A 17,092-nucleotide genomic window follows, 5' to 3' on the forward strand; every position below is an offset into this window, starting at 1 on the left:
GAAAATTTTGCTGAATGTCCAATCTTTCCCCAAATGAATTTGCAATTTGGGTTAGGTTACGTTTAACTTGGAATTGTATAGATAAACCTAATGCTTAGGTACTTTTTAAGAGGTTTGTTTTCTAAAATATTTTTAAGGAAAAAAAAATGTCACATTTGGGCAAAATCAAAACAAATTTAAATTGGTCCTAGGGTTAGCTAGCGTTTAGTTAGTGAAGGTACAGAGTGGTCTTGTAGTTTTTCTATAGATCAGTATACATCATGAAGCTGTCATCACCATCCATACTGTTGGGATGGAGTGTTCACATTGATTTACAGTCTTAGTATTTTTAGCCTCACGTAGAGGTTTTCATGTATGCCAAAATTTTTATTTTTACATGCAGTGAAATTATAGTGCAGACTAAAGGCCCTGAGACATCAATTTGGTAGTCAGCTGTTAGAAAAAAATGCAGAAAGGGTCTAATATTGGAGAAGAAAACAGAGTTACTCATTTTCTTGATGTTTCTATGAGTTGACACAGTGCCAGGTCTGTCATTGAGAGAGATTATTCCAGATCAATACAGTAGGTTGGGTCCTATAGTGAACCCTACTTTAATTTAATAAGTACTGAACTAAAGCAAATGTGGTAGTTAAAATTCTGATACAGCTTTTTGATTAGCCTAGTTAATGTAACACATATTGGAATGAGTTAGCTTTCTTTGACCTTTAGTTTTGGATAGATGTGTCTCTTTAGACACATATGTAAAATATACAAATTCAAATTAACGGTTCTGCAGTGTGCTCCTCAAGTCCTGTTATGTCATAAATGGGGTAATAAAGAGATTGGCATTGTCTCATCATGAAATAGCTGCCATCGGGTCAAAAGACATTGAAAAGATAAGTTTGAATAGGCTTATATAAAGTAATTGATTTTTTTCAGTTAAGACACATCCTTGCAAAAGCAATTTAGGGAGGGAAGATGAGTCATAAACAAGTATATTAACTCTGAAGGCTGAACAAAATATGTAATGGAAGGACATTGGTTGCAACTGCTGAAATATTTGTGGAGGAAGAAAGTTGCAGTTCTAGTTACTGGCTGCATATTTGAAGGACTGTCATACAAGATATAGTTTATTGGTAATGGTAAGTCCATGCTATTTAAAAAAAAAAAAGTAATTAAAATTTGCTCAAGGTGAATGTAGCTGTGAGTGAAACTGAATCTGTGCCTTTGACCTTGGTTTTAATTTTAGCACATTTCCAACCTACTGTGTGTGTGTGTGTGTATGTGTGTGTGTGTGTGTGTGTGTGTGTGTGTGGGGGGGGGGGGGGGGGGGACTGATGGAGTTGCTAATAAAGTGAGTCCTGAATAGCGATATCTGTTATGATCTGGCCTGTCTGTTGTCTGCATTCTGCTTCACCTTTCTTGCTCTGTGTAATCATTCCTATACACTGCACCTGTAAGGCTACCTCTTCCAGATACTGCCATCAAGTCCATTCCGCACACCTGTTTTAGGTTCTTCTTAAGCCCACTACAGAAAGTACAAGGTTATTGAAAGGTTTTGGTTAGATGTCCAGCATTTAATGCCTGATTACCTGGTCATCGTCCTTGTTCACATCTTTTGGATTTGCTTATATTGCCCATGTTGGACATCAAGCTTTTGATTTCTGTACTACAACCTGAATTATTTAACATGACTTGCCTTACCCCCTGTATGTTCTGCCTTTCCTTTGATCTCTGTATGACCAAAGCCTTTCCCCTGGATTTTGATTGAGTCTCAGCCATCCTGCCTGTCACCTCTGCAGTAAGTAAGCCAGTTCTTATCACTATTAGGTTCCAGCTTACCCCTGCAGAGGAGTTCTGTATCCAGGTTTCCATTAACAAACTTTTTAATACACCATGTCTGGTCCAAGTACATAACCTGCTCACTCCACAGAATGCTCTCTCTGTTTACCAACTTCATCACAACTCCTTATCCCAAGGACGAAACTAACCTATACAGGAGACCGGGCCTTCGCGACAGCTGCACCTCACCGCTAGATGTAACAGATTGTGATAATACAGCCGAACACAGAGAGCATTTTTAAAAGATTTATTGAAGCAACAGGTGTAGCTGGACTGGTGAACTGCTGTCACGGACACACAAATCACTGTAAGGGAGAGGGACAGGTTAGCGGCTGTATGTTAATCAGTGGGAGGTGATGTACACTGAATTAGAGCCATTAAAATCTTTTGAATCCAGAGAGCGCCGCAGAATCCAAGCAGTGACTACAAGGTTATCTTGGATTGTCCTTTGTAAGCCGGACAGAGTCCAAAACACTATTTAATGCTGGGGAATTGGTCCAGAGACAGTCCAGGGCCAAACACAGGTAATCAGAAGCAAGCAGAGGTAACAGAGGAAAAATCCAAAAGTCTTTTTCCGGAATCCGGTCCAGGGTGTTGATCCAGAATAAACACAGAGAGGCAGAAGTAACAGAGAAGGCAAAGCAGAGAGGCTGAGCCAGATACTTGCACAGGATACTTGCAGCTGAGAAGCAGAATCACAGCAAAGCTGTGATCATTACAGCGGGATGCACTACTCATGGCACCATTGGCTAAAGACCCTGCTGTTCAAAAGATTACTAAACTAACAAAATTTTAATAATTTCAGATTTTTTTTATTTTAGTTTAATTGATTCTTTTTTTTAACTCTTAATCGTAGCCCTTTAAGATTGAAAAGCATTAGTAGGCACAGTGCATCATCGATAAAATTTTGAATTATTATTAGCTCATCAGGATTTGCAATTTTACAGGAAACATACAGAGGCTCTTGAAGGCTCGAGGTTAAACTAATCATAAACAATAAACTGAACTTTGCAAGGACAGCTTAAACTGAAAGTAATGTGCTTGATCCTGAATAATCTTTGAGCGAAATGTGGTACATACAGAATTACACCATTACTCTTGAAACTTAATGTTCTGTATGAGGTACATCCAAGCACATGATTATACCCACAGGATATGCACACTAGGGAGGAAAAAGTAACATAGAAATTAAATTACATGAACAGTTGCTTTCTTGAAGAGAGGGGTTTCTATCATGCTGCAATTACCTCTACTTTGCCTAAGACCACAAACCAACTTTCAGCATATCTTGCCCTCAATTAACCGCAATGCATAATTTAAATCATGCTGTGTTCTAGGCTTTGAAGGATTTCTCGCAGGAAGAGTTGAAAAACGCTAAGAACTTTGGAGGTAAAATGAATGCATTGACAATTGTTCATGTTAAAGATATTAAAATATTCTGATGCAATGACCAAGTAGCGACAGCACTGAATGCAGGTACTAAACAGTTCCTGACTTCACATCACTGAATGCTTTAAAGCTGTTTTTTTTTTTCTCTCCAACAGACCCTTGCTCTTTCCAACAAAACAGTAATGGGTACAAGTTCAGCAAAAAGGGTATTGATTAGAGTTTCTGAGATGGTACAACAGCTACAAAGCAGCAATATTCTTTAAGAGATGTACCCTAAAGCCTGGACACGACAAATCCAAATCACACTGGGGAAAGCATTTAGCACCGGTGATAATGTGGCACCAATAAAACTGCATTTTCATTATGTCTTTGTTCTAAGGCAGGTCTGATAAACAGAACATGTGGCACTTGTTAACACTATAATCCTCATCACTTGACTTTATTCTTTATGTATAAAAAATAAGTTGATTCTAATGGTGACAGGATTCATTTCATGTAGCTTTGTAGAGTGGAGGATATGTGATGCCTCACTTCCTCTGACGGTCAAGAGACAATTAAGATTAAGCGAGGGCTAGAAGTTTTATGCTCTAATATAACACATACAGGCAAGACGCTGTACCTATATTGGAGTATACACGAAACATTTTTATTTATTGAATTAAAGTATTTGTTTTTTTCTCAAAGTTTAACATTTAACCAAACTGAACCTTTCCTTTTGTTGTCATAAATTCAGTGACTGAACAGAACCCAAGTGCAGAGATGAGGCAGGCAGGAGAAAATATATTTTTTTACTATAAAAAATATTGGTGATCAAACAAACAAAAAATTAAGGCTTCTCTTTGACTGAATAATCTGACCAAGAGCTGAAAAGGAGCACACACACACACACACACACACACACACACACACACACACACACACACACACACAGATACAAACACACATCCCTGCTTCCATTGACGTCCATTCATTTTTAGCCCTTTCCATGCCCTAACCATTATCAATACATACCTAACCCTCATCTCAAGACACTTTAATCCTAAACCCAAACCTAACCCCTCGCCCAGAAAAAGTGAGGAGCAAAAAAAGTTCCTTACTTTACATCAAAACCCTCACTTTACTAGTAAAATGCACAAAACATTTCCTCACTCAGCTGCAAGTACAAGAACACACACACACACACACACACAATTTGTGTTTCTCACCATATTTGGACTGACAAGAAGCCCTGGAGGAGTGCTTTGTACATTGGTACCTCAGAAAAAACCAGGTGGTTTTTTTTTTCATTTTATTTATTTTATTATTTTTTTTTGCATCATATACCTGTTCCAGTTGTACTTTAATTTGTGCAGAACCCTTTTTTATTTCTATAGAACATTGTAGAAAATTATGCTAGTTGTTTTATAAACAGTGGTGTAGGGTGCAAAGCGGCACATACTGTCCCAAACCACCTGTAGGTTGCAGGGAGGTGTGTGGGGGGTGGTCCTTTCACATTTTGGTCTCGCCCTCTGATGGGGGGCTTCGTAGGCTGTCACCCCTGGTTCCTGGGGAAATTCTTCTCCATGTGTCTCTGTCCTGGGCTCTTTTCTGCTGTCCTCTGGGTGGATACATGGTGCAACTGTGGTGGGGTGCCTGGCCTCTTCTCTGTGGGGCTGCTGGTTTTCTGAGCCCTGGGATCCTCTCTACTTGCATCCTGGAGGGGGGTGGGGTGGTCATCTACACCCATCATTGAGCACAATTTATGTAAGGCCTATGCCACATGTCTCGCATGTTCGCACATACATATGCTCTCATAATACAGTAAATGTGTTGCCCAGTAGTTCTCTCCATCAGTATCAACAGTTTTGTTCCATTGTGTCCCCAGTTGACCCATGGTGGCTCTAAGATGTAGTTGAGAACTAAAAAAGATTGTTTATCTGTAATTTAAACGCATGTGTAAGACATTATGAATAGTGCAAGTGTATGTAGCAGCAGGATGATAGTGCAATAGAGTACACGGTGTCCTTGTAAATGATGGAGTTTAGCAGCCTTATGTTGTGTGGAATGAAGCTGTTGTGGAATCTGGTTATTCTGCATTCAAAGCTGCAGAGCCTCTTGCTAGAGGGCAGCAGGGAGAACAGCCCATGGTGGGAGTGGAAATGTTCTTTTATGGTTGTCTGAGCCCTGTCCAGGCAGTGTCTGCTCTCAGTATCATGAATGGAGGAAAGTGCTGTCCCAATTCTTCTCTGTGCTGTGCTCACCGCACTCTACACATTTCCAGTCTGAGGTGTTGCAGTCCCCATACCAGATATAAATACTGGTGGTCAGTATGCTCTCTATAGTCCCTCTGCAGAAAGTGGTATGGTTAGGAGGGCCGGTCGGGGGCTTTCCTCTTCTCATCCAAGCTGTGCTCTCTTCACAACAGCAGAGGTGTGGAGGGACTAGGTCAATGTGTGTGCGATCTGTGCCTCCAGGAATTTGACTCACTTCACTGTGGTGTCGTAGATGAGAAAGGGTGTGTGACTTGGCAGATTTTTTTTCCTGAAGTCAACCATGGTCTCTTTTCTTTTGCTGACATTCAGGATGAGATTGTTAGTGTCACACCAGTCTACCAGATGTTTCAACTCATCTTTGTCGGCCGGTTCATTGTTAGATGTTAAAGGGTTGGCCGTCAAGGGAGAATTTGTAGGTATAAATGGTAAATGGTATAGCAAATATGTTTGATATAACTCCGGCAGCCAGAGCATCATTCTGCTTCCCATGAAACTGGACATGACAAGTGTATAAAAAAGTTTATTCTAAAATAATGTATTCAATGTAACAATAACTTACAGAGCTGGTGCATTGCTACGAAAACAGTTTGTATAACTGTCCAGTTTATAAGACAGAGATATAATGACTAGAAAATGTTATGATTCATGTGATTTACTCATTTACAAAGCAGATTATAGTGCACTGTAGAAAGTATTAAGTACTTTCCATTTTTTACACATGATATTTTAATGTGCACCAAACAGCCTCTATAGTCTGCAAATTCCATAGAAGATATTTTAAAATACATCTAATACATCTTTCTGACCCGCTTAATCCCTCATGGGGTCTAATAAACATACACATATATATATATATATATATATATATATATATATATATATATATATATATATATATATATATATATATATATATATATATATATATATATATATATATATATACATATATATACACATATATACACATATATACATATATATATACATACATACATATATATATATATATATATATATATATATATATACATATATATACATATATATATATATACATATATATACACATATACATATATATACATACATACATATATATATATACACATACATACACACATATATATATATATATATATATATATATATATATATATATATATATATATATAGTGGATGGTGATAACATGGAGAACCAGAGATTGTTACCAGGCGGAGGTGAAGGATGCAGGAGCTGGCTGGCAGGTACAGAGTCCATGAAACAGGAACAGAAGTCCATGATACAGAGGGGAGCTGGGCTGCTGCAGAACCAGGAACGGGACCAGAGACCAAGGTGAAGACGGAGGAACAGAGACCAGCAGCGCAGCCAAAAAAACAAAAAAGCAAACTTGACAAGACAGGAACCAAGGCAGGGGAACAGGAGCAGACAGGCATGATGGTGAGGAAACGAACAATACGAGCCAGCGACGAGAAAACAACTGAGGTGAGTTTATGAAGGGGCGTGAACAGGTGGAACCAGTAATGAGATAATTGCAGCCTGACAGGTGCTCCTAATCAGGCTGCACAGGGAAGGAGGAGGCAGGGACTGCTAAGAATGCAGCTTCAGGCTGCATCATGATACTTTTAAAATTGTGTTTTTACTGTATCATGAAACCTTTCTGCTGTGACTTGTGACTGACTAGTGGTATTTAGAGTTTCACACCAGAGTTAGTAGAGTTCACAGAATTAGTAGACCCTTAACTTTGCATACAACTTATTTTGGTCTCCTATCGCTACACATATTTCAGCTTTACAAAGGTCTGCACGCTACTTAAAAATACTAATTCAATGTGGTACATGTAAAATTAGTGTTTGAGAACAAGTAAGTGTTTCTCACCATGGGATAGACACAGAAATTCAAAATGATTTGACTGTTTTCAAATATGGTACCTTTACTGAGGAAGTCCTTGGTTATAATTAGGTAGACAACTACAACTTTATATAAAAAAATTGACACCTTACTGTGGATAAAGGGAGTCCCTTTACACATTCTTAAAAACACAAACTGGTAATTTGGAGAAGGCATGCCTGCAGGCATCCAAACTGCCTGTGGTTTCTGCATTGATGTGTGCATAAACTAAGCTTTGAAATCCCAAATGACGTACCTCATGTTGTTTGGACACACTGATTTGTTAGCTTTCTGTTGCTTTAGAAGATTTTTTTTTTTTTGAAAATAAATCAAAGAAAAAATACTTTACAGTAAGCTTCATTAGAGATAATTTTCTATGACTTATCAAATGTAAAAAGTAAATCCAAACACTTTATTTTGGAGACAGCCTGTGTTCCTCTGGGATGTTACCCTACGCCTGAGTTTGTTTCTCCACTTATTTCTCTTGTGTATGGTCTTTCCCTGCATGCCCAGATTGGTCATTTCTGCAGCTCCCTGTCTGTTTGGATTTTGGCAGAGGCATGCTGTCTGTTCCTTTGTCTTTCCTGTGGTTCTATCTGACTCCACCACAACTCCCGTAGTTTCTGTTCCCTCTGCTGATCTTTTTCTCTCTTCTCAGAAACTTATATCGCCTTCTGCATTATTTCAGCTCCCTCTTTTGTGTTCCAACTTCCATCATGAGAAACTCATTCATTTTAGATAACGCTCAAACCAAAGACATCCAGTGAAGCGGCTGCAGAATGTTACAAGCTGATTTAAAAAAAAAAGGCTTTTACTTAAAAGACGGAGCTGTCATATTACCATTTAATTAAAGATTAAAATGTTTTTATTGGTCGACATTTATCTGTGCATACAGTGCATTGCAAAACTATTCATAATGTTTGCGGTTTTCCACATTCCACCAAATTAAAAACTCACATGTCAATTTATGTTATTGCCACTTTATGTGGTACACCAATATGAATAATTGTGCGGTGAAAAAACATGGTTCCTTGAATCTTGCTCGGACCACCTATTTAAATATGTTGCCTTAAAATGTATTTATTGCAATTGCAGCTTAAAATCCTTACAAGTATGGAGCTATCAGCTTTACACATCTAGAAACTAATAAATAGATTAAGCTCATTCAGATTGAATGGTGTTTCTGTGTGAGCAGAAATTTCAAGTTTTGCCACAGGTTCTAAATTGGATTTAGTTCTGGACCTTGACTGTTCCATTCACATAAATGTGCTTCGATGTGACCTATCCATTTGTCGCTCTGCTTTTATGTTTACAGTTGTGCTATGGTGAATGATGGACCCTGCTCGAGTCTGTCAGATAATCTTTTAGAGGCTCTTACAGATTTTTCTCTTGGACAGATTTCTTTAACTCCATCCATCTTCCGGTTAACTCTGACCAGTTTACCTGTCCTCGCTAAAGAAAAGCATCCCCACACAATCCCGCCAAACACTATGTTTCTCATATCTCACTGGGGAAGTTTTATTTATTTGATTAATTTTTCAGGATGATGGGTAAAATTTGTTTTCCACAAGGCATGTTTGGTGTCCAGGACAGAAATTCAGTTTTGATCTCACCTGACCAATGAACCATCTTCACACACTGTGACAGACTTTAGACAGCCGTTGTTACAGCTTTCTTTTTTCCCCTCTTTTATTAAGAGTGGAAAAATGGTTTACTGAGTGCATGAATGACATTGTACCTGTTGATAATATTTCCCAGCAAAGCATCTCTGCTCCCCCTCTAGAGTTACTAGGGCCCCCTTGGCTGCTTCTCTGATTAATGCTCCCCTTTGAATGGCCTGTCCGTTTAGGTGGATCTTCATGTGTTTTTAGGTTTGCAGTTACTCTTTACTCTTTTCATTTTCAAATTATTTATAGAACAGTGCTCTGTAAAGTGTCTAAAGCTTGGGATGTTTTTTTATAGCCTACCCTTGACTTCTGCATTACTTTATTACTGACCTATTGACTGTGTTCCTTGGTTTTCAACATGAAGTTTATCCACTAATTTCTCTAACAAACCACCAAAACAGATTTGAATATTTATTCAAGGCATTGTATGCAACCATCATTTCACTACCTGTATAGATTATCTCCTATGTTTGTATTGTGTTTTTGTCGGAGCTTCATTTGAAGTTGCACTGCATACAAAAGATTTGTCCAACTCACAGTATTTTAACACATTTACTGTGCTTTTTTGTTTTCAAATCTGAAAGTAAACATTTCTCAGTGAAACTGTTTTCAGATTTAATATAAAGTCCAGCATCCCGCTCCAAGAATGAACAGCTGTGCCTGTTACTCTATTAAGTCCAGAGATTGCTTGTGCAAACAGTGTGAAGAAATATGTTGAAAAGTCTATTACACTAATGTTTTCCAAACTTATCAAAATGACAGGAAATGATTGAATATTAGCCTATTCAAGTGAATCTTTTGGTTCAGCCATGTGTGCTGGTGTAAGGCTTTGTCCGACTTATTAGCTTTTTAATATTGTGCATAAATCCATTCACCGAGTCTTGGCGTGAGAGTGTGCATTCTGTTTGGGGAGCGAGTAATTCAATGCAATTCGCCACGGTCAGGCATACAAAGTGTGATGTGTTGGAGAATAACAGGTAACGATGTGGAGAATAAAAAAATGTGCCAGAGTAGAAGCCTGGCCAGTGTCCCCAGAAGTGGGAGATGTTGCCTAATGCACCGGAAATATTTATATACAAATATCAAATTTTACTAACTATTTATGACCACATTGGGTGTATGATTTCCAAAACTGTCTGTAGAATCTCAACAAATACATGTGCAGAGGAGGCAAAAGTATTTAATACTCAGGTAAAAGTATAGATACTAGGCTTTAAAAACACTTCTATAGAATCAATTTGAGTTTTTTACTCAAGAAAAAGTACAAAAGTACTGATTTCAACACTACTTAAAAGTATACATGTAAAAGTAATCTAAGAAAGAAAATGCCATTATAGCCAAAAGGTTTGGTGCGTGGATGTTATCCAACATTTTATATAATATGGTATACAATAGATATTAATAACATTATTATATAATTCCTACTGGAAAAATACTAAGTGCAATTCTAAACTCTATTACAGCTAAAAAATGTTCGATGTCCTCACCTCTCTCTACACATCTACACATTTCCACTCTTTCTTCACTTTCTCACAGGAGCAATAAGAAAATTCACAGAGGGGAACTTGAGAGGGTTTCTCCAGAAACTCAAGGAGCTAGGAAACAGAGCAAAGGGACGTAGAAACTGTGTGGATAGCTCCAGCAAAAAGAGAGAACACACTTGGAACAATTAAAGAGCCCCTCCTGCAAGGAAGAGGTAAAAGAGTGACACATGTACACACCAGCCTGGGCACAGATCTGAGGATTTTAAAAAGTGAACATTTCTTTAAAACAAGAAATATTTAAGGAGGTGTTGTGATGTTTTCAATTGACTGAACTTTGGAAAGGAAAACAGCTTATGACCATAAGACTAAGAATTAGACTGCAAATGTTCCTATATTATGGTTCTAGAATAAATGTCAGTTAATTGACTTGTAGGTCTCCTTTTTCATTTAAAAGGCCATGTTTGTTATTGCAAAGAAAGATTAGCAGAATATCAAATTACAAAGTATATTTTGTCTTGAAACAAAAATGCTGTTTGCTTCTTTTCTTTTTCAAAGCAAACATCAAAGTTAAACTCAGAAGTTTAAATACAGAGAATTTCCATTTTTTGATGGAAAACTAATTTGGCACAGACTAGAGAATATGACACATAATGCAATATTTGAGTAGGCATCCTTAATGTTATCTTCAAGTATTGAACCTGTGAACCAGTGAACCTGTGACCTGAATTTGCAAATCGTTTTTAAGAAGAATCAAATAATCCAAAAATTCAACTGAATGGATGTAAATGTGAGAGATGTTTGATCTGCGGTAGTTTGGCTTGTTTGCATATCCAATTATGGCCATTTTAATCTAATGTTTTTAAGTTTTCTAAAAATAAACAGTTATCTGTATTATCCACACTCTGTTTGACACACTGAAAACATCTGGAGATGCATTTTCCAGCTTATTGCTGAGACATTTCACACATGACAGTGTGACTTCAGGAGCTAATCAAGAAATTAACAAGATGTGATTTGTGCTGTTTTTACATCATTGAGCATCAAACAATTTGTTTACCAGACCTCATTTACAGCGTCACAAGCTATCTTTAGCTACTCGCATATTAGCAGTTCCTCCAAATTCAAAACAGCTATAAGATTTTTCTTGACTCAGTAGTCTTGGTGCCTAAAGCTATTGGAAAAGTATAACTGGGCGGATGATGTCAGTTTCCTGATTCACAGTAATTAAGATGATTTTCTGTTGTTTTTAAAGTTAATAACATTTGCCTTGCATTTCTGTTTTCACTGAGTTATATCTACTACATAGAGGTGCATCTTCATATATTAGAATATGACAGACAGTTTTATTTATTTCACAAATCCATTTCAGAGAGTGAAACTTGCATGTCATCTCAAGGCACTTTACAAAGTCAAATTCAATCAGATTATACAGACTGGGTCAGATTATACAGATTGGTCAAAAACTTCCTATATAAGGGAACCAGTTGATTGCTTCAAAGTCCCGACAAGCAGCATTCACTCCTGGAGAAGCGTAGAGCTACAGGGAGAGTCGTCTGCATTGTCCATGGCTTTGCAGCAATCCCTCATACTGAGCAAGCATGAAGCGACAGCGGAAAGAAAAACCTCCAACAGAACCGGGCTAAGTATGAACGGTCATCTGCCTCGACTGACTGGGGGTTAGAGAAGACAGAGCAGAGACACAAGAGAGACAAAAAAGCACAGAAGCACACATTGATCCAGTAATCTGTTCTACATTAGATGGTAACAGTGGGTGATCTGTCTTCTCTGGATGATGTCACAGCAAACAGAACATCAGACCAGGTGTACCTACTATGAAGAAAAAAAAAGAGAGAGAACATAACGTTAAATTCTGAAATGACAAGCAATACAAAACTGGAGAACATTAGAGCTCAGAGTGAGAAAAATAGATTCTGATGTCCTCCAGTAGCCTAAGTCCACAGCAGCATAACTATAGAGATAGCTCAGGGTAACATGAGCCACTCTAACTATAAGCTTAGTCAAAAAGGAAAGTTTTACGATTAGTCTTAAAATTAGACAGGGTGTCTGCCTCACGGAGCAAAACTGGGAGTTGGTTCCACAGGAGAGGAGCCTGATAGCTAAAGGATCTGCCTCCCATTCTACTTTTAGAGACTCTAGGAACCACCAGCAGACCTGCAGTCTGAGAGCGAAGTGCTCTGTTAGTAATCAGAGCTCTGATATATGATGGAGCTTGATTATTAAGGGCTTTATTCATTAGTAGAAGAATTCTAAATTTTATTCTTGATTTAACAGGAAGCCAATGAAGGGAAGCTAAAATTGGAGAAATATGATCCCTCTTTTTGATTTTAATCAGAACTCTTGCTGCAGCGTTTTGGATCAGCTGAAGACTTTGAACTGCATTTTGTGGACTTCCTGATAGTAAAGAATTACAATAGTCCAGCCTCAAAGTAACAAATGCATGGACTAGTTTTTCAGCATCACCCCTGGACAGAATGTTTCTAATTTTGGCGATATTCCTGAGGTGAAAAAAGGAAACTCTGGAAACTTGTTTAATATTGGATTTAAATGACATGTCTTGGTCAAAAATAACACCAAGACTTTTTACTTTATTACCAGAGGCAAAGATAATGCCATCCAGATTAAGTGATAGATTAAGAAGTTTATTATTTGAGGACTCTGGTCCAAAGATTACAACTTCTGTCTTGTCAGAATTTAAATGCAGGAAATTTAAAGTCATCCCGCTTTTGATGTCATCAAGACATGACTGCAGTCAAACTAATTGATTGGATTCATCAGGATTTATGGATAAAAATAGCTGAAATTGGAGCTGGTCTGCATTTAGCGCGGTCCGGTTGTGTCTGGCTCGGTTCAGTTCAGTTTGCATTCCATTTACACTCGATAGTTATCTCGGTTACCGAGCTTGGCCTGGTCTCGGTACGGTTAAAAAGGGGTAGTGTAAACGGGGTAAATGACTTGCCTTTTCTGGTATGTCAATCGATGACCTAAAACTCACAGAACACATTGATTATTTTGAGATTTTATAGTACCAAACTGTCCCGTAGTTGCTTTGAAACCTATTCCAAAACAGCATTTACTTTTATCCCACAGAAGGTGGGGCCGATTGTAGAAGGAGAAAATATTTGACACTAAATCCATCAATAAAACATAAAAAAAAATTGCTGAAATTATGATATGGTTGGTGACTGCCCTCTTAACATCTGTCAAGACAGCTGTCTTCACCATGATTACACAGGCCATACCACTGCATCGCATCACGTAACATCTCTTGATCAAATAGTATTTCTGTAGGTGTTTTTTGGATATCCACTTTCTCATGAGCTGAATTTTTAGCGTTTAGCTGTAAGCCACATTCATCAAAACTTTAAGAAATCCTTCTTTATGCATACTAAATTTATTTTATATTATTAAATCACTCAAATCAATCAATGTTATGATATTTCAATAGAGATGCACATGTAAATAGGCTCACCCTCATGTTCAAGGCACGGAACTTAGAACCTAGGAACCCTGAGGATGCTCAGACGTGAACTGCAGGTCCTTGTGTTGAGAAGACACAGATGAGGGGGTTTGTGATGCCTCCAGGGTGCATTCCAATAGAGGTATTTCAGGCAAGTTCACCTGGGGAGAAAAGCCTCAGAGCGAACACTGAACAAGCTGGCAGGGATTACATACACTGTCTGGGCTTGGGCACGGCTTGGGATTTCCCTGGAGAAACCAGAGAACAAAGCTGGAGAAAAAGGACATCTCGCCATTATTGTGTACTAGACCTAGATAAAGAAAAAGTTAGTTAGTGGCCCACATATACTATAACTCTGAGAGGACATTTAGTCTCATTATTGATAAGAATGTCATGGAAAACTTTAGCTTTCAGAGAGCCTTTGTTACTCTTATTTCCAGATATTATCTTACATAATTGTATACAGAAACTGATCTATGATCTGCTTAAATAGCTTCAATTTACAAATTAGCTTTGATTGGATTTTTTGCTCCTCAAGAGAGACAGGTTCCCATAGGCTACCTGTAGGAATTCTTGTAAGTTCTCTGAAGTCAGCAGAGTAAAATAATAATCAATACCAATCAATCAATCAATCAATCAATCAATCAAATTTTATTTGTCAATTACAATTTGCATTGCAATCGAAAAGTCAGTTCCAGTACAACCGTCCATCACATACACTTAACAAACAAACATTTAGGGGGGAACGATTGACTGAGGCCTTGCGTTGCCAAGGAACGCAGCCAGCCAGCCGCTGCTAAAAAAAGCGCAGCTGTCAAGGCCACATTCCTCCAAACTGCCCGGACCCCGCCTAAACGGAGCTTTACAGGCGCTGCCTTGAAATCTGTCGAAATAACATTAAAACATTGGGATAGTGGAGGGAGAAAAAAAAGGCAAGAATTTATCACAATGTAAAAAACGTTACAGTGTGAGAAACCCTACGTAAAAAAATACAGTATCTAAAATACGCATGCAATTGTTTAGATTAATAATTCAGCTGTGTTAGAAGTTCAAAAAGTGCACTTTACTCACCGTGGCCTCTTATACCTCTTAGTGTTGATCTTGCTCTAGTTCAGCATGAAGTGCACATCTCAATTGACTAAGAAGCTCCCTTGTAAGAAGGAACTCTACCTTAAAAATGAAAGGAATTTAATTTTTGATTGAATGTATGGGTTTTGACGTAGTTAAATAAGTTATTTTGATAAACTGTTTGTAGTCTGATGAAACATTAAGCAGAGTTAATGTTTTGAAAGTCCTGAGGTACATCTGCTAAATGAGGATAATAAACATTAACGAATTATGTCTAGATTCTATTTAATGTAATTACATGGCAGCAAATCACAATAACTGTCAATCGAGCAATTTCTGTCTAAATTCAATTAAAATCTACCCAATTCAAAGTGACTCTATTGCTATGTTACTGGCATCTGGTCCTCAGGAGCACTACAACATATTAAGCTATTTAACCAATTGTATACTTATTAGCTGTTATCTCAATCTTAGCAGAAATCTGTAGTTTTGTTTACCCAACAAAATAAAATACATTTTTAATATCAAAGTATATTAAAAAGAAAAATTTAGCTAAATGCAGTCTAACATTATTTAATGGAAGCACATGCAACCAGACACCCACTGTGATAACACAGTATAAAGAAAAATATACAGCAAAAACTGGTTTGCTTTTAACAGAAAGTTAAACGGCACTCATCCAAGTTGATATTAAAAATCTTTGCAGCTGCTGCACATGTGATGTAACAACAACCAAAACAGCATGACAGTGATGATCAAAGTCTTAATTGTTAATGTCAAGCTCATAATGTTAAAGTCCTCTGAGCGACAACAGATGACCGTAATGGATTGCACCTCAGTAATTGTGTTTGAATATTCATGATGCATGTGCATGTGAGAGCAGGTGTTGTATGATGACTGGCAAAACAGAAGAAGTTGTAAATGTGTTGGCTTTCCTCTGTCAATATTCTATTCATCAACGTAAGTGATCCTCTGCTAATGATGTTTATCATTTGTTTGGGCAGATTTATTCTGGACTAAAGAGACATATTCTCAAATTTTATTATGTCAGAGAACTGCTTCTGAAAATAATTTTCAAACAATTTAAGCACACTCACATGGAAATTTGACTCAGTTTCCTCTGTTGCACAGCATTCTGATTTATCTTCCTCCTTTGTCACAATAGGCAGATATTTTGGCAGTGTTTTGGCACCCCTGGGAGGTTTATCTCTTTCTCATCACCCAACCATTGTGTGTCAACCTCTGGTGGGCCAATCACTCTGGCTAAGACTGTTGTGGCAGCCATTCCAAACATCATTTATCACCTATCCTTTCACATACACTATAGTTGATGGCTCATCCATTGAGAGATTTTCATCATAAGTGGTGTCACAGTTTTTCTTTTTTCTTTTTTTTTTTTTGCTTGCAGATCAGATAGGTGGTGCATTCTCGGTGTAGATAACACCATTGTAAACAACACCCTTGACACACTACTGGTTAAGATGAATAAAAGTTTGAAAATACATCATTATAGAACATTATAAATAATGATAGATGAGTGGAATGACACAGACTATGTCATTTTTTTTTTCCTGAAAGTTACTATGTTAAGGTGGGAAATGGAAAATCTTAAGGATGTAAGCAAGTTTTAAAATTGCCAAATTGTGTTGGCAAAATGATTTGATAAGAGCATCTCCAAAGGTGCTGCATTTGTTTGCCATTTTGCAGTGGCACATAGGTTTCAAAGCTGCTGTTACCCAGCTCAGCAATGGGGAAAGGGGAATTACCATGACACCAGATTAAAATGAGCAAATAGATAAATAACAAACAAACAAACATAAACTAAATAACAAAGTGAACTGAAGAAATATCAAGCAAAGACAATATCAATTTATTTTACTATCCTTTATAACATAAATAAAAAAAGTACATTTGATAAATACTAAAGTCTTGCATGAACTCAAAAATAGCAAAACATTAGAAAGCACAGAAATAGAAAAACACCAAAATGAAGAGCTGAGCTATTCAGACTAAATAGATAGAAAGAACCAAAAAATAGAGAT

The sequence above is a fragment of the Fundulus heteroclitus genome, chromosome 8, assembly GCF_011125445.2.
Source record: "Fundulus heteroclitus isolate FHET01 chromosome 8, MU-UCD_Fhet_4.1, whole genome shotgun sequence".
In the NCBI taxonomy this organism is placed as follows: domain Eukaryota; kingdom Metazoa; phylum Chordata; class Actinopteri; order Cyprinodontiformes; family Fundulidae; genus Fundulus; species Fundulus heteroclitus.